General features: G+C 39.5%; 1 long non-coding RNA gene across 1 annotated transcript; it reads left to right on the top strand.

Annotated features, from left to right (window-relative positions):
* Positions 1 to 7,598: 7,598 nt before the first annotated feature.
* LOC118717461 lies at positions 7,599 to 12,404 on the top strand. Its single transcript, XR_004987486.2, has 2 exons — positions 7,599 to 9,200; positions 12,307 to 12,404. It is a non-coding gene; the product is annotated as an uncharacterized LOC118717461 (long non-coding RNA).
* Positions 12,405 to 19,892: the final 7,488 nt, after the last annotated feature.

The raw sequence follows: 19,892 nt of genomic DNA on the forward strand, positions 1-19,892 counted from the left end.
CTATTAACCCTGTCAAAGGCAACTGGCAGGCATATCTGGAAGGCATAGTTGGTTGACTATGTCCAGGAGGAATCCTCCATCAAAGATTATTGGCAGAGCACTTGGCCGGACACATCTTCATATGAAGTATGATTACAGAGACTTCCAGGCAGAAGTCAGTTGACAGATCCTGATTTTGGGAGCAAGCAGAGACCTGGGGATTAGGGCTGGATGGAGAATGGTTTCAGAGAGCGCAGAGCAAGCTTCTGCTTCAGCACCACCCAGGTGGATAGTACCAGGCCCGGTGAGCACACCTGGGTGGTGGCGAAGCGGTTAGTGAGGACTAGAGGTAGGAAGTAGTAGTAAAACTACTAGTGTTTGGTAGTATTTGTTCACCCGGGCTTGTACCACTTTTCTTTAGAAGTAGCATCATCTCGAAAGTGATTTCTTTCTTTCTTTATTCTACAAAAATAAATCAGTTTTAACTACTCTCATTCCAGAGTTGTTTGCATTATTCCCTACATTATTCTGAATAGGGTTATACTGTGTAGAGCTGCAGAGTTTTGTATGATTGCTTCCCTGACACTGGATAGATTTGCTGATCGCACCATAGTTGCTTATGGTGTGATTGTTTTTTTGGTTTCTCAATAAGATTCTGCCTCTTCAGATCACCAAATAATGTCTATCATAGTGTCTTCTCCACAGGGAACCTTCAAGTATTTGCTAATTTAATCAGCTTGTTTCCACTTGAAGGGAGGGATCCAGACTGGATGGAATGGATTGAAAGTGTTCCTGGCAGCGGAAGCAGTCTGTGTAGTTGTTCAACCCAGAAGCACTACAATCAGACTTGTTAAAAATCCACACTCTACCTCTTCCTCTGTTGTGTGACCTGGGTTCCATAATTTCTGGGAAACAATTTTCTCACCTGTAAAGTGGGCTGGGGAAGCAGATGCTAGCTCTCTGATAGAGTTGTGTTAAAGAACAAATGAGAGATGCACAGTTCAGTACCTGGCTCCAATATTAGCGATCATTATTAATTTGAAACCCAACGAGCAGTAGACATAGGTAAGGATGCTCAGTCATTCCTAGGAGAAGAACTAGAGGGATGAAAATTAAATCAGTAACATCAAAACTATTTTGGCCTATCAGCTTGGCAATTTTTTTCACTATATTTGTAATTAGTTTTATTATAAAGGATTCCAATTAGGAGGACCAGCAGAATGAAGACACACAGAGGGCGAGGTCTGAGAGGAAACACAGAGTTGGCAAACACTGTAAATACTAAACTTCAGTGCTGGCAAGATGTAGCAAAGTCAGTCCTGTTATACATTGGAGAAAAATATAACTGCTATAACCTTTAAAATATGTATGTATATATATATATATATATATATATATATATATATATATATATATATATATATATATATAATCAATGTTTTACAGAGAGGCAGGGAGAGGGAATTAGAAACATTGATGAGAGAAACATCAATTAGCTGCCTCCTGCACACTCCCTATTGGGTATGTGCCTGCAACCAAGGTACATGCCCTTGACTGGAATCGAACCTGGGATCCTTGAGTATGGAGACCAATGCTCTATCCACTGAGCCAAACCGGTTAGGGCTTCTATAACCTTTTACTAGAAGTAATCTGAGGAATTTATTGAAAGCTTAAGATTATACATATATATCCCTTGAGACAACAATCCTACTTTTTAAAACCTACCCTTCAGAAGAAATAAAGGCATCATCACCCTGAATATGTGTAATATGGGTACTTATTGCAACATGGATGACAAAAATGAAAACAAAGAATAAACTGAATGTCAAAAATAAACGGCTAAGTTTTTACATGCCCATACTATACAATTTATGTGACTTCCTAAAATAATAAATCACATGTTATATTGGCAAACACATATGCTAACACTGTTACTACACTGTGGTAAACTGGGAAAGTCCAAGGGCAGGCATTTTTGTCTGTTTTGTTCATTGCCATATCCCCAGTCCAGTACACGGTAGTGCTCCATAAATATTTGTTGAATTGTGTGGGAAGCCACCGCTTTCCCAATACTGTCGTGATAGGAGTGCACCAAGGAATGCAGAAGGCCGGTGGACCTTGGACTTAGCAGGGCTGTGCTGAGATAGTGGTGGCTCGAAGCAATTACCTCCTGACCTGATAGCCTCAAAGTAAATGTTTACTCATCTTTACTGATCTTTATTGACCTTTGAGACGGTCTGTCTGCTATCTGTTTGTCTTGCTTTACTGAGGGCAAGATGTGTATCTAAAACTGAATAAAAAGCAGACCAGCCAGAATCTCGGTGTGTGCTCTTCACGAAAGAGACATCCCTAGCCCCCAATGCCTTCTAAATTCACATTTCTTGTACAGCCTTTTCATTTGTGCACCCGCCCCTTCTTCAGATCCTGAACCTTGGCCATATAGGTTGCTGGAAAATTGAATTCCTATCTTTGTTGTAAATATGTTCATATGGAAATTCTTTTATGTCTTGAAAAGTAATTAGTTAGATCTATATGATTTATCTGGAATAATGTAAAGAGAAAAATCTAATTGTAGATAATATCTGTAGTATGATGATATTTTAAAACACTTAAAAATTTAAAACCATATTAATTTGTACATATTTTTATTAATTTGAAAAAGCATTAGACATACACAGCAATGGGGATGTTGAATGGGGATGGAAAGATAATTACTTTAGTTTTTCAGAATTACTTTAGTTGTTTTTTTTTTTAAATTTAATTTTTTTTCTCTCACTTTTTGTTCAGCAGTCCCTAAAGTCTCAAACCAACTTCTACCTGTGTATTGATGAAAGTTTTGGACGAGGAGTGAGATGACTTCAGTTTGAATTCTGACTCAGGTATTAATTGTTTTCTTTATGCAAAGCACTTGAAATGTTTGTATTTCAATTTTTATTGATGTAGAATGGGAATTAAAATGCTTCCTTCTCAATGTAGTGAGAATTAAATGAAGAAATTAAAAAATGTTTTTAAAAAATTGCTTTTCAAATATGAGATGTTACACATCTCATATCATAGGCAACACACATTATTAAAAACATATTCAGAACCATAAAATGCAACTTCTTAAAACGAAATTAATAAATGTAAAAGTAACTGAAAAATTTCTCATCATTGGTACAAATATGCAACAAATCTGGGTATGAAGCTGAATGGACCTATATTTACATCCCAGTTCTGCTGAGTACAAGCCAGGTGACCTTGAGCAAGATAAGCTATGTAGTCTCTCCAGGATCCAGTGTTTTCATTAGTACAATGATGATGGGAACATATATAATGCTCATAGAACCAAATGAGATAACATAAAACTCAAGAGTAGTAGTCACATATAAGCTCAATACATTGTAGCTATTTCTGTTCACTTGAAGTATACTTACTATATTTTTAAGGTATCTAGTGTTATTAGCTCAAATTGATGGCCTTAAACACTGTCTGTCAACAGGGCAACCATTATTATCATTCTTTTGGAAATTAGGAAGTAGGCTAATAACATTCCATGTTCACTGTTCCAGTCTCTATGGTAAATTCATATTATAGACTTTGAAAAGTTATAAGTATTATGATATGGGACATTTTGTGTGTGTGTGTGTGTGTGTGTGTGTGTGTGTGTGTGTGTGTATACATACAGGAGTGGGCAAAAGTAGGTTAAATACCAGCCATTATTACCTAAAAGTTAAATCATAAGTAAGGATAGAAAATAATATAAATAAATAATACTATAACTAATAAATACATAATAATATGAGTAAATTCCTGTGTATTCACAACTGTAAACCCATTTTTGCCCACCCTTGTATATGTAAAAATCCAAACCCAGCACATTTTATTCTCTTTTTCATTCCTTCTGTCCCCTAGGAGTACACTTTTGGATAGGAATTTTTAATGATCGCTTAAAGTTTATTTTACATTTAGAGTTCTTCAATCAAGTAAGAAACAAATCGAGTAAAGGAAGATAGAGCGCCTGGGTGTTTCTCACATCCTGGCTCCCACCTCTCTCTCCATCCATCATGCACATATGTGCCCGCATGCTCAGATGCCTCAAATATCCTCAAACTTAAACAGAATATACAGTCTCAATCCTTCTCTAAATGTATTTAAAGTATTGGTGGACATTATGAAATTCTCAGGCTCTGAAATCACAAAATACAATGAGACAATTTCCTGCTAATGCCAACTGGTTTGGCACCAAGCTTGTCAGGATCATAAAATTGGCTCCATTATTTTTTTTCTTCTCCTTCCTTATGCTTTACAAAATGTACTCTTAAGTAATCACAGGACCTGTAACACAGATGAGTAAGAAGCCATAAACAGTGGAATAAATTGTGCATTATAAAGGAAATGAAGTGACTGATTGAAAATCAAAGCACAGTTCTCCAAAATGAAACTGTCACTTAAAGCACAACATACTGTCCGAAAACATGCTGAAAATTGTACATGAGGAGAGATGGAGAGTTAACAGTTAACAAGGTAGGAAGCAGTAACTAGACTTTTATTTATTTATTTCCTTGAGATGGAAAGATGCTATTAAGGCTCTAGATTCTGAAAATCTGACCAGTGCTTTATGGAAAATGATGTGCAGGGAATTTCCCCACTCACTTTTTTTTTTTTTTTTTTTTTTTAACTAGTTCCATAAATGACCCATAGTTATTCCGAATGCTGGAGTTGTGTCTGAGTATACAGCAAGGTTCATGGACGGGCACTCAAACAAAGGACTGGGTTTGAGCTAAAAAAGAGGGGTCTTGAGAGCTGCAATATATGTAGAGTGGCTGGTATTAGGAACTCAGTCTAACATAGGTGCTGTATTCCTTATCTATGGATGCATAAAAAATTATAACTTAGCAGCTGAAAACAAGGTGCATGTATTATCTTACAATTTCTGGGGCGTCAGGAGCACAGGAGAGTTTCGTTGGATGATTTTGGTGCAAAGTTTCAACCATTCAAGCTGTAGCCAAGGACACAGTGTCCTGAAGATTTGATGGGAGTGGAGGGTCTGCTTCCAAGCTCACTCACATGGGTGTTGCCAGGAAGCCTCAGTTCCTTTCTGACTGTGGGCTGGAGGCTTCAGTTCCTCACCCTTTGGGCCTCACCACATAGCATGGCAGAGATCCAAGACAGAAACTGCAGTCTTTATAACCTTACCAGAGGCCGGGTGCACAGAATACGTGCACTGGTGGGACATGTGGCCTTCAGGGATCAGCCTGTTGTGGGGACACCACTCATCCCAGTCAGCCAAGCGGCTGCACACCTGCTCATCCCAGTCAGCTGAGTGGCTGTGGACCTGCCCCCTGAGCAGCTGCTCCCAATGTGGGAGTGGCATTCATCCCAGTCAGCTGTGGCGCTCCCACTTTGGGAGTGCGCTGACCACCACGGGGCAGCTCCTGCATTGAGTTGCATCATAGTGACTGGTCAACTGGTCATCTCGTCATTCCACCATTCGGTTGCTGGGCTTTTATTATATAGGATCTTGAAAGTGACATGCCATCACCATTACCATATGCTATTGTGATAAGGGAGGGAACTTCACCAGGGGTGACTACAGGAGGTGGATATCACTGGGGGCCAACTGGAAGGCTAGGTACCTCAAGTAGAAAAACATTTGTTAATAAGGTGGTTCTCCCTAGGAAATGTCAGGTGGATCGGAAATCTTCCTTGTTAGGAAGCCTCAAAGCATAGATATATTTTTGTTTGAATAAATAGAATTTTTTTTTTAGTGGTCACTGCACCACAAATACTTAAAACTGGGTCAACAAAACATAGCCCTTGGGCCTAATTTGATTCTGCCTATTTTTTTTGTATGTTTCATGAACTAAGAATGTTTTTATATATTTAAATGATTGGAAAACTAGGAAGAATCATTATATTTAATGACAGGTGAAAATTACATAATTCATATTTCAGTGTGTCCCTAGATAAAGTTTTATTGGAACACAGCTATACTCATTTGTTGAGATCTTGCCCAGGGCTGCTCTCGTAGTAAAACAGCAGAGTTGAGAAATTACAACAGAGACTGTTTGGCCTACAACCTAAAATATTTATTATTTGGACCTTTACTTTAAAAGTTTGCCAATCCCTGACTTACAGGGACATTTTAAATAAATTTAAAATAAGATCCTTGGAACTAATAAATTATAAAAGGATATGAAGAATTTTTTTACTGATAATAGAGTATGTCATAAGGATTAATATTTGTGTAAATATAAATTAACATTTATGTAATGAAATAATGACACCGGACAACCAATCGGTCCGTGCTACCTGTCACTGCTTGGGCCAATTCAGCGGAGACAGGGTTGAATCATATATTATTCCAATAATGCTGGCAGTATGGGAGCGCAGCAGGTCACCCATAAAAATCTGCTCTGCACCCATCCCATCATAAGCCAGCTGCTTATATTGGGTAGAAGGGCAAAGATTATGTGAGGAAGCAGGAATTACAGGCATGAGAAAGTAGGCACGGGACAATCATTACAGGGTATGCCATGTGGGCTGGCGGTGGCAGGAGGGTGGGCACCTCCTGGCACCCTGGGACCAGATTACCAGCCATAGGGACAGGTGCCTCCAGGACTAGATTGTTTCGGGCACGAGGTTGTAAATCTTTCCATAATGATAGGCAGTTCTCGAGACAGGAGGATGAACTGCATTCTGATGTTAGCTCCCATGTCCTACAACTCCCAGGGCCTACAACTCCCAGCCAGGAGAAAATGTGCTTTCTAATCAGAACAGAACCATTGTGACTAACAGAGCATGATTAATATCTCTTATAATTTATAATTACTTTTCAATATTTCATTTCTGTTCCTAACAATTCCTTTGCTGGGGCTGAGGGCCACCAAGGTTCCTGTGCATCCTGAGGACTGGGCATTCTATTTACATTACAGGAGCTCACCAGTACCCTTCTAACCACTACATTTTATTACTTAAGTAAGTGAAGGGTAACAGAATTTGCCATCTCTAAATATGCCACTTTGGCATAAGGCAATGAATTTAAAATGCATGTAAGAAAAAGAAAAAAATGGAGGGGGGCCAATGGTATATATACAGAGATAATAATTTAATAAAAATAATAAAGGAAGGAAGGAAGGAAGGAAGGAAGGAAGGAAGAAAGAAAGGAAGGAAGAAAGAAAAAAAGAAAAAAATGTCTTCCCTTATGCAAGTCAGAATCAGAGCACTTTGGCAACTAAATACTACTAATAAAGTTGATGTGGAGTGGGAATGGTATAATCAGAGAATGTACACTATGGTTTTAAAAGTAACATTTGCCTTTTCCCCCTTTGTTTTTCTTGTTTATATTTCATAAAATGAATAATGAATATGTATTACTTTTAGGATATGAAATGAAAAGATAATCTAGCTATCTTTTATTTTTAAAAATATATATTTTATTGATTTTTTATAGAGAGGAAGAGAGAGGGATAGAGAATTAGAAATATTGATAAGAGAGAATCATCGATCAGCTGCCTCTTGCACACCCCCTACCACAACCAAGATACATGTCCTTGACTGGAATCAAATCTTGGACCCTTCAGTCTGCAGGCTGATGCTCTATCCACTGAGCCAAACTGGTTCGGGTAATAATCTAGCTATTTTTACAAACAGGATCAGAGACAAAAATGAGACCTGGCACCCTGGATGCACTGGTTACAACTGAGCTTACTCAGTTTAGATCTGACTTTTGGGAGGAGTTAAGGGAAAAAAGTTGAGACATTATTTAGTCTGATAAAAAATAAGCAAACATATTTTTCTAAAGAGACAAGATTTTTTTCCCCTGGCACTGAATTTAAGGAGAAATTTTGTATGTCTGTGGGTTTTTGTTTAAGGTACATGGAGTAATTTAATAAATATCTTAAAATGTGGTTTTGTGAAAGACAGATTGTTCTTCAAATGAATTTTTATATTAGTACACTGTGAAAACTAAGAGACTTGCATTCCATCTTAACTACATGAAGATTTCTGTAAGAGATCAAAATAACAATATCATGTATTATAAATTCCATTCTCTAGGTATTACCTAATATAGGTAATAGATTCTAGCTCTCACTCTCACCTACCTCGGAGCCAAATTCAGAATTTCATCCTGAAAGGATTCAATGTCAAAAATCCTTGAGGGAGGGATGAAGATCTTCAGACCCTCCAGAGCAAGGATGAGGGGCCAGGTACGGGACAGAAAGCTCCAGATGCCTAGCAAGGGGCAAACTGGGAAAACAAGAACCCCACCCCCAGGGTAGCCTATCCTCCCCATTTCATACCACTAGTCAGGCAGCTTGGAACCCAATCTTCCAATCTTCCAAAGTAGATCCAAATCCACTCTTTTTTTTTTTTTTTACACTAGGCAGACATATTTGTGTTTAGTTTGTTATTCACATTTCTCACCAAACAGCAGAAACTTAATCAAACTCATCCATTGGAGTTTGTTCCTCTTTCCAGTTACCTATTTCTCTTTCCAAATTGCTACAAATCCTCTCTGCGGTCCAGGTTTAGTTTCTGTTCTCAACTGAGGATAGCCTACCTCTTGTCTACATTATTTAAAAACAACAACCAACCACCACCACCACCACCACCAACAAAACCAATAAACAAAAGCCTGGTTTAATCAGTGGAGTAATTTCCATTTATTGTTCTCAAGCAAGACTATAATGCCTTACCAACCTACTGAAACATGACTTCTGCTTTTGGCGTGACAGTAGACCACATACTCTCCTCTTACAAAACAACTAGAACCTACATAAAACACAACTTTTATTATATTGCTTATATATCACAGCAAATAGAGAACCTTCCAAAGGAGAAAATAAAAAACCCAAAGAACCTCGAGTGCCTCTGAGAAGGCAGAGTTGAACAGGAAGCAGATGAAATTGCAGTCGAAAACCATGTAGATAAGAAGAGAATGAGAGTCCATATAATTAATAAACTACAACTTAGACCACCAAGAACTTTGGAAATGTAAAATAGCTATGGATAAAACGTTTAAAGAAACAAAAGGCGAATGTTAGGTCTGTTCAAATCATTGAATCAATACCCCTTCCCTGGAACTGACCTTTAGGCCACTTCACAACCAACATTCCCTTTCCTTCAGACCACAGTCCACCTGCTAAGACCACATTCCTCTTGCTAAGACCATAATCCTTCCCCTCCAGACCTTCCCAGGATCTGGACCCTCCCAGAGAATTCTCTACCCAGAAAAGGTCTTTAAAATCTCTGACTCCCTTGCCGAAACCGGTTTGGCTCAGTGGATAGAGCTTCAATCTGCGGACTGAAAGGTCCCAGGTTCGATTCCGGTCAAGGGCATGTACATTGGTTGTGGGCACATCCCCAGTAGGGGTGTGCAAGAGGCAGCTGGTTGACGTTTCTCTCTCATCGACATTTCTAGCTTTCTATCCCTCTCCCTTCCTTTCTGTGAAAAATCAATTATATCTATCTATTGGGTCGGCAAATATGTAATTGCGGATTTTTTTAAGAAAATCAAAGACAATTTTTTCATGGAACTAAATAACTTTATTCTGTAATGTATTGCCCATTTTGATCAATGACCTTTTGCCATCTTTCAGGCAGCATCATAATCCCACGTTCAAAAAACTTCTGGTTTTTATTAGCAAAAAACTGAATCAGGTACGATTTTACATCATCATCATTATTGAAATTTTTACCATTCAAGGAGTTTTGTAAAGATCGAAACAAAAAGTAATCAGATGGTGCAAGGTCAGGACTATATGGTGGATGTGGCAAAACATCCCAACCAAGCTCCATTAATTTTTGCCGAGTGACCAAAGATGTGTGTGGCCTTGCATTGTCATGATGGAATACAACACCTTTTCGATTTGTCAATTCGGGCCGCTTTTCTTCAACTGCATCATTTAATTTCGTTAGTTGTTCAATGTAGACATCAGAATTGATCGTTCGGTTGGGTGGTAAGAGTTCAAAGTAGACAATTCCTTTGTAATCCCACCAAACTGATAACAAAACCTTCTTTTGATGAATATCAGCTTTTGATGTTGTTTGAGTTGGTTCACCTGGCCTGCTCCACGATCTTTTCCACTTGATATTGTTGTAAACAACCCATTTTTCATCGCCAGTTATCAGTCGTTTTAAAAATGGATCATTTTCATTATGTTTCTTTAGCAAATCGCAGCTGCTAATGCGTTGCGTTAACTGTGATTCTTTCAGTTCGTGAGGAACCCATGTATCGAGTTTTTGAACATAGCCAAGTTGTTTTAAGTGATTTTCAATGCATGTATGTGATACATGAAGCTTCTCTGCAATCTCACGTGTTGTACTGTGACAGTCCGAATTGATTATTGCTTTGATTAGGGCGTCATCAACTTCAACTGGACGACCAGAGCGTTTTTCATCTTTGAGTGAAAAATCACCAGAACGAAATTTGGCAAACCAATTTTGACACTGCCGTTCTTTTAAGGCTTCGTCACCATAAACAGCACATAACTTTTTATGAGCTTGCGATGCGTTTTTCCCTTTGCGGAAATAAAAAAGCAAAATATGACGAAAATGTTCCTTTTGATTTTCCATTTTTCAACGAACGCCAAACGAAAACTACAAAACAGATCAAAAAACTTTTTTTTACTGATTAACAGCTGAATAGCCAACTATCAAATAACAAAATGTGTTTTACATTTGTACTACGTCTGCAAACCTAAAAATTCAACTGAAGCCATATATGTGTGAAACCCGCAATTACTTACTTGCCGACCCAATATCTATCTATCTATCTATCTATCTATCTATCTATCTATCTATCTATATATATAGTATCATTAACTGTTTAAAAATTTTAAAAAAAATAAATAAAATCTCTGACTCCCTTTCCCTGGGTGTTGATGCCATTTTGGGTCTGAGCACATCTGTTTTTCCAGATGACCTAATACATTTACAATTCTTTTTTTCTTTTTTTAAAATATATTTTATTGATTTTCCACAGAGAGGAAGAGAGAGGGATAGAGAACCAGAAATGTCGATGAGAGAGAAACATTGACCAGCTGCCTCCTGCACACCCACTACCAGGAATGTGCCCGCAACCAATGTACATGCCCTTGACCGGAATCGAACCTGGGACCTTTCAGTCCTCAGACTGATGTTCTATCCACTGAGCAAAACCAGTTTCTGCACATTTACAATTCTTTACCCCTTTTGGCTTTGTGCATTCCTCCTTAGGTGACCCTGACATTTGGTGCTGAAAACAGCCCTATTTATATTCAGGAAATACCACCCTAAACACCACCACAACCTCCTTTTGCGCCCAGGCCTCAACAAGCAAGGATTTGGGCTCTGAAGGAAAATATTGTCCCCTTTTAGCAGGAAGCAGCTAAGAGACCCTGTGCCCCCTTTTCTCTAAAAGGATCCAGTGCCAAAAATCCTTGAGGGAGGGATGAAGACCTTGAGACCCCCAGAGCAAGAATGAGGGGCCAGGTACAGGTATAGAAGCTCACTGGGACAGAAAACTCCAGATGCCTAGCAAGAGGCAAACTGGGAAAACAAGAACCTTGCCCCCAGGGTGACCTTCCCCCACTAGTCAGGCAGATTGAACCTCTGATCTTTTCCTTCTTAAAGCTAACATCTAGGTCTTAATTGTATTTCAGCTCCAGGCCCAGAAAAGCAGCAAAACCAGAGAAGTGACACTGTAGCAGCCTCAGGACCAGCTTTTATCTCCTAAGTTCCTCAATACGACTGACTCTTTCGAGCCTTCACCAACTAGTCTCTTGGGGACATCATGATGCTGTGACCCCTCCCTCCAACCATGAGGAATCTGTACAGTGTTCCAGCTGACTACGAAGTCCATCCCCTATGATCCCCAGGAAGTAACTACAGGAAATATGTATGACTTCTGTTCCTATTCCATAAAACACAAAGGCTGGAATGTTAATTCTGATCAAATAATTGAATTGATACCCCCTTCCCCAGGGAACTGACCTATAGATTACTTCACAATTGACATTCCCTTTCGCTTGTTTCCATTTGCTAAGATCACATTCCTCTTTTTTTTTTCTTTTCTTTCTACATATATTTTTATTGATTTCAGAGAGGAAGGGAGAGGGAGAAAAGATAGAAACATCAATGATGTGGGAGAATCATTTATAAGCTGCCTCCTGCACACACCACACTGGGATTGAGCCCAAAACTAGGGCATGTGCTCTTGACCAAAATTGAACCTGGGACCCTTCAGTCCAAAGGCTGACACTCTGTCCGCTGAGCCAAACCAGCTAGGGCTCACATTCCTCTTGGTAAGACCATTATCTTTCCCCTCCAGGTCCTCCCAGAGAATTCTCCATCCAGAAACAGCCTGCCTAGAGTCCTTTAAAATCTCTGACTCCCTGTCTCTGGGTGCTGGTGCCATTTTGGGGCTCAGCCCATCTGGTTTTCCAGATGACCTAATAAATGTATAATCCTTTACCCGTTTTGGCCTCATCCATTCTTCCTTTGGCAACCCTAACAATGGAATCATAAAGATGAAATATGTCAAAAGAGACTATAAAATATACTCAGGTTGTAACTGGACAACCAAGGGGTCCGGGCTGCTTGTCACTACTTAAGCCAATTCAGCAGAGACATGGTTGAATCACATATGAACGTTTATTACATTAGTGCCTGCAGTATGGGAGAGCAGCAGGTCAGCCCAAAGGTCTGCTCTGCATCTCAGAAGCCAGCTGCTTATATTGGGTAGAAGGGCAAAGATTTGTGGGGAAGTAGGATTTACATTCAGGGGAAAGTGGGAACGGGATAATCATTATAGATTACAAATCTTGTGGGCTGAGGGGAGGGGGATCACAAAAAGTGGGCGCCTCAGCATCAGATTACAGGTAATAGGGGCTTCCAGGTGCTTCCAAGACTAGATTGTCTCAGCAACAAGGTTGTAAATCTTTCTATAATTGGCATTTCTTGGGACAGGAGGATGGACTGCATTCTGATGTTAGCTCCCATGTCCCAGGGCATACAACTCCCAGCCAAGCGAAAATGTGCTTTCTAATCAGAACAAAACATCATGGTTAACAGAGCATGATTAATATTACTTGTAATTATAATTAGTTTCCAATATCCTATTTCTGCCCCTCACAATATGAAAAAGAATGAAAAGCCCAATGAGATCAAATAGCAGCAATCTATTTCCAAAAAAGTATTATACTGGTAGATGTGGGGAAAGAATAAAATATCTGCCAGCAGTAGAACAAATATTAATTATTTATTTGATTTTGTTCAGACTTTTTGTTTAGTATTTTGTAACTGCTTAACACACACTTAAACTGTCCTATTGGGAAAGTGGGGCAGGAGGAAAGGTTCTTATAGAAGCTGAGGGAAATGTCAGAAAGGCAAAATCCAGCCGGCGCTATCCATTTGTTTTTGGGTTTACTGTCTGAATAGCATTTCCTTCCTTCCTTCCTTCCTTCCTTCCTTCCTTCCTTCCTTCCTTCCTTCCTTCCTTCCTTCTTTCTTCCTTCCTTCCTTTCCGTTTTTATTTTTTTATTTTATTTTTTTTAAATAAGTTTTTATTGTTCATATTATTACAAATGTTCCTTTCCCCCCACCACCACCATTGCTCTCCTCCACCAGGTTCCCACCCCACCCTCTGCCCTTTCCCCATTCCCCATTGTCCTCATCCATGGGTGCACAGTTTATGTTCAGTCTCTTCCCACGCCCCCCCTCTCCCCTTTTCCCCAAGAATCGTAAGTTCACTCCCCTTCCATACCTCTGATTCTATTATATTCAACAGTTACTATTGTTCATCAGATTTTTTTTTTAAATTTCCTTGGTTTTTAGATTCACTTGTTGATAGTTACATATTTGTTGTTCATAATTTTTATCTTTGTTTACTTTCTCTTCTGAAAGAACCCCCTTCAGCAATTCATATAATTCTGGTTTGGTGTTGATGAACTCCTTTAGCTTTTTTTTATTAGTGAAGTTCTTTATCTGACCTTCGATTCTGAGTGATAGCTTTGCTGGGTAGATTATCTTTGGCTGTAGGTTCTTACTATTCATCACCTTGAATATTTCTTGCCATTCCCTTCTGGCCTGCATGGTTTCTGTTGAGAAGTCAGCTGACAATTGTATGGGTGCTCCTTTATAGGTAACTACCTTCTTTGCTCTTGCTTCTTTTAATAGTCTCTCTTTGTCTTTTGCTCTTGGAATTTTAAGTATGATGTGTCTTGGTATAGTCCTCTTTGGATTCCTTTTGTTTGGAGTTCTGTGCGCTTCCTGGACTTGTAAGTCTAATTCTTTCACCAGGTGGGGGAAGTTTTCTGTCACTATTTCTTTCAGCATGTTTTTGATATCTTGCTCTCTCTCATCTTCTGGGACCCCCATAATTCTGATGTTGGTTCGCTTGAAGTTGTCCCAGAGGTTTCTTACATTATCTTCAATTTTCTGGATTCTCTTGCCTTCTAGCTTCTGTGGAGGAGTGTCTTCTGGCTCTTTATGTTCCAAATCTTTGACTTGATTCTTGTGATCTTCCCTTCTGTTTTTAGGACTCTGTAAAATATTTTTTATTTCAGACAATGTGTTCTTTATTTCTTGTTGATCCCTTATCATTTCTTGATGACTCCGTATTAATTCTAGTTGATCTCTTTTCATATCCTCATAGGTCTTATCCATCTTTTCTAGGAAATTTTTGAAAAACCTTATAAGCGTAGATTTGAACTCTATATCCAGACGCTTTTTGTCCTCCATTTCTTTCGTTTGTGATCTATTTTGTTGTCTCATTTCGCAGTTACAGATGGGACGGGGTTTCAGGGTGGAGCCTGCAGCTTTGGCTTCCATCAGCCCCGCCCTATGCAGGTCCTTCAGTGCTCGCTGCTGCTGGCGCCTCTGAGAGAAAGGTGCCCTCGATTTTTGCCTGCTGCCAAACAGTCTATGCTCTCCCCCAATGAGCTCGGTATTGAGGTTCAGTTCAGTTGGAAGTGGAATTGGAGGTGGCGTTCAGAGCAGTCTGGAGCCCCAGTCTCCTTCCCGTCAGGGCAATCCCGTGGCACAGCCGACCGTCCCTTCTCTGCGCGCAGTGGACCTCCTTTCGCTGCTCCCCGGGGTTCCGCCTTACAGCCCGGCTCCCTATGGCTGAGCCTGAGTCCCCGGGGTCTGGCCTAGAACTGGGGTTCAGAGCAGTCAGGGGTTCAGAGCAGTCGGGGGCCCAGCACAGTCGGAGTTTTATCTCCTTCCCGCTAGGGAACGCACGCCAGGCACTCCGCCTCCCCCTCCTCTCTGGCTCCGTCCTCTCCGCGCGCTGCGTCTCCGTACCTTGGGCTTTTCCCGCTCCTCCGCGCCTCCTTCTGGTTTTCTCCTTGCTTCTTGCTGTAGAATTTCCAGTCAGTCAACCTTCCTGTAGTTCTGGGCAATGTCCGTTTTATATTTTAGTTGTATTTTATTGAAATTGTTGTGTGCTGCTGCGGCTAGGTGTTCACCTGGGCGCAGCCATCTTGGATCCTCTTTCTGTTTTTAAAAAAATATCCTCACCTGAGGATATTTTCCCACTGATATTTTTAAAAATATATTTTATTGATTTTTTACAGAGAGGAAGGGAGAGAGAGATAGAGAGCCAGAAACATCGATGAGAGAGAAACATCGACCAGCTGCCTCCTGCACACCCCCCACTGGGGATGTGCCGGCAACCAACATACATGCCCTTGACCAGAATTGAACCTGGGACCTTTCAGTCCGCAGACCGATGCCCTATCCACTGAGCCAAACTGGTTTCGGCTTCCCATTGATTTTTAGGGAGAGTAAAAGAGTGAGAGAAAGACAGAGAGAAATATTGATGTGAGAGAAAGACATTGATTGGTTGCCTCTTGCACACACCATGACCAGGTACCAGGCAGGGAGGAGCCCACAACTGAGGTACATGCCCTTGACCAGAACCAAACCCGGGACCCCTGAGTCCACAGGCCCATCAAATAGCACTTTTTTTACATAAGCATCTGATCTCAGCTTTTTCATACTGAGAACAATTGAGATTTCAGTTTGAAGACAGCCTGCGGTCCTATGGGTAGCATACCCCAATCGCCCTCAAATAGGCAGAGGAATTCATCTCTCCATTTTAGATGGCTTGATGTTTGTAGATCTTAGAATGCTTGCCTTTAAGGACACTTTTACTTGGAAAATTACAACACTAGTACACAAGTCAAGCCTTAACATATTTAATATTTGCTTGTTTAAAGCAATGTCATAAGATTAAACATGTTTTTTGCCGAAACCGGTTTGGCTCAGTGGATAGAGCGTCAGCGTGCAGACTGAAAGGTCCCAGGTTCGATTCCGGTCAAGGGTTGTACCGTGGTTGTGGCACATCCTCAGTAGGGGGTGTGCAAGAGGCAGCTGATTGATGATTCTCTCTCATCGATGTTTCTAACTCTCTATCCCTCTTCTTTCCTCTCTGTAAAAAAATCAATAAAATATATTTTAAAAAAAGATTAAACATGTGTTGGTGTGTTTTTGTTTTTTTTTCCTCACAAGGACATAAAAATTATGGAAGGGGAACTTAACAGGAAATTTTAAAAGGTAGCAATTTTTTTCTTCTAGTAGACCTGGGGTGGTCATGGCAGATAGGTTCCACTTTTTGTTTGTTTCACTGAGCAGGGATTTTACTGCAAAGTTTTGTTTTTAATATCTGCTTCTGCCTTGCCCTCAGTTAGATCGGCTTCCGGCAGGGCCACCATCAGTTGGCGCTCGGTAGCTTGAAATGCTGTAGGCATCAGGTGGAGAACGGTTCCCCCTTCCCATTGAAGGGGGAGGCCCTCTGTCTTGTCTGCCAACCCGATCGTGATCATGTGAGCGGAGATCATTTTGGCTGCTTAAGTAACTGTCTCAACTTCACCATAGCTGCTGCAGTCATCATAGTGACTGTTTTCCACCATAAAATGATGGGGCCCTCCTGTAGATGGAGCTATCGTAACTGTCATGTGGATCTCTGTAGGAACCACCCCTTAAATTATATGAATAGTCATGACCACAAACGTAGCCATCTCTATCGCTATAGCCTCTTGATACATAGTCATCACATGAACTGGAATGACCATAATCATGGTAAGTATAATCTCTCAGTGGTCCTGCATAATCTCTTGTATCACAAGAATTTAGATAATCTGTGTGAATAGCTGTCTTTAGTAAACTATCTGTCATCTCTTGGGAACAAATAAACATCTGTACCAGAAGGCAGATGTTACCTTCATTACTATCTCTTCCACATGGTGGGGAGCTCTTCCTCCCATTCACTGTTGCTGGGATCTGGTCCTGATGGAGCAGAATTTTTTTTTTTAAGTAAAATTACTTTTATTTATATATATATTGATTTCAGAGAAGGGAGAGGAGAGAGAGAGAGATAGAAAGGGTCTTTGCACCTTTGTTGAAATCATTTGACCATCTATGCAAGCGTTTATTTTGGGGTTCTATTCTATTTCATTTGTCTATATATCTGCCTTTATGCCAACACCAAACGGTGTTGGAAATACTGGTATCCACATGCAAAACAGAAACAACAACAGCAATAAAAACTGAAAATGGATCAAAGGCCTAAATGAAAAGCCTAAACGTATACAAGTCTTAGAAGAAAACATAGGGGGGAAGCTTTATGACATTGGGTTTGGCAATGATTTCTTGGATGTAATACCAAAAGCACAGGCTACAAAAGTAAACAGATAAATTGGACTACATCAAAATCCAAAACTACTCTGCATCAAAGGGCACAGTCAATAGTGTAAGAAGGCAACCTATGGAATGGGAGAAACTGTTTGTAAGTCCTATATCTGGTAAGGGTTAATATCCAAAATACATAACGAATTTCTACAACTCAACAACAAAAAGCCAAATAACTATTCAAAAATTGACAAAGGACTCAAATAGACATTTCTCCAGAGAAAATATATAAATGACTAACAAACACATGAAAAGATGCTCAACATTACTAATCATGGAAATGCAAATCAGAACCATAAGGAGGCATCACCTCACATCCAATATGATGGTCGGTATGACAAACAACAACACAGAAAATAACAAGTGTTGGTGAGGATGTGAAAAAATTGGAACTCTTGTGTACTGTTGGCGGGAATGTACAATGGTGCACTCACTATGGAAAACAGCATGGTGCTTCCTAAAAATAATATAATTACCGTATGGTCCAACAATATTACTTATGAGTATATATATAAAAGAACTGAAAACAGCATCTTAAAGAGATAATTGTACAATAATGTTCATAGCAGCATTATTTACAATAGCCAAAAGGTGGGAGCAACCCAAATGTACATTGACAAACAGACAATAACATGTGATATATTTATTAAAAGGGATATTGTTTGGCCTTAAAAAGGAAGAAAACTCTGACACATTTGACACCATAGATGTAACTTGAGGACATTATGGTATGTGAGAAATAAGCTAGTTGCAAAAAGACAAATATTAGATGATTTCACTCACTCAAAGAAACAGAAAGTATGATGGGTACCAAGGGAAGTGAAGGGGGATATGGGAGTTGTTTAATGGGTGTAAAATTTCATTTTGCAAGATGAAAAACTCTGGAGCGCTGTTGCACAACAATGTGAATGTATCTATTACTATGGAGCTGTGCACTTAAAAATAATCAAGATGGAAATTTGTATGTTATGTGTCTTTACCACAGTTAAAAATCGTGAGGAATGAGCAAAATGACTATACTGGTCAGAGATACACTTCAATATGTGCATTTTAATTACAAAGAAAAATGAAAAGTAATTATCATGCAGTCCAGATAGTGGTGATTTCTGGGAGGAGGGAGAATATACGACAGGGAAGGACACATAGGTTTTGTAGAATGCTGGAATTGTTCTATTTCTTGACTTGGGTGGTGGTTGCCCATATTCAACTTATAATTTCTCTTTAAACTCTTTATGTTTTATATATCTATATCTATATCTATATCTATATCTATATCTATATCCTGTTTCCCCCAAAATAAGACAGTGTCTTATATTAATTTTTTCTCCCAAAGTTGCACTAGGTCCTATTTTCAGGGGATGTCTTATCTTTCCATGAGCTAGGTCTCATTTTTGGAGGATGTCTTATTTTCAGGGAAACACTATATATTGGGTCGGCAGCTAAGTAATTGCGGGTTTCACACATATATGGCTTCAGTTGAATTTTTAGGTTTGCAGACGTAGTACAAATGTAAAACACATTTTGTTATTTGATAGTTGGCTATTCAGCTGTTAATCAGTAAAAAAAGTTTTTTGATCTGTTTTGTAGTTTTCGTTTGGCGTTCGTTGAAAAATGGAAAATCAAAAGGAACATTTTTGTCATATTTTGCTTTTTTATTTCCGCAAAGGGAAAAACGCATCACAAGCTCATAAAAAGTTATGTGCTGTTTATGGTGACGAAGCCTTAAAAGAACGGCAGTGTCAAAATTGGTTTGCCAAATTTCGTTCTGGTGATTTTTCACTCAAAGATGAAAAACGCTCTGGTCGTCCAGTTGAAGTTGATGACGCCCTAATCAAAGCAATAATCAATTCGGACTGTCACAGTACAACACGTGAGATTGCAGAGAAGCTTCATGTATCACATACATGCATTGAAAATCACTTAAAACAACTTGGCTATGTTCAAAAACTCGATACATGGGTTCCTCACGAACTGAAAGAATCACAGTTAACGCAACGCATTAGCAGCTGCGATTTGCTAAAGAAACATAATGAAAATGATCCATTTTTAAAACGACTGATAACTGGCGATGAAAAATGGGTTGTTTACAACAATATCAAGCGGAAAAGATCGTGGAGCAGGCCAGGTGAACCAACTCAAACAACATCAAAAGCTGATATTCATCAAAAGAAGGTTTTGTTATCAGTTTGGTGGGATTCCAAAGGAATTGTCTACTTTGAACTCTTACCACCCAACAAAACGATCAATTCTGATGT

This window comes from Pipistrellus kuhlii, unplaced genomic scaffold, assembly GCF_014108245.1.
Source record: "Pipistrellus kuhlii isolate mPipKuh1 unplaced genomic scaffold, mPipKuh1.p scaffold_m20_p_13, whole genome shotgun sequence".
NCBI classification, from domain to species: domain Eukaryota; kingdom Metazoa; phylum Chordata; class Mammalia; order Chiroptera; family Vespertilionidae; genus Pipistrellus; species Pipistrellus kuhlii.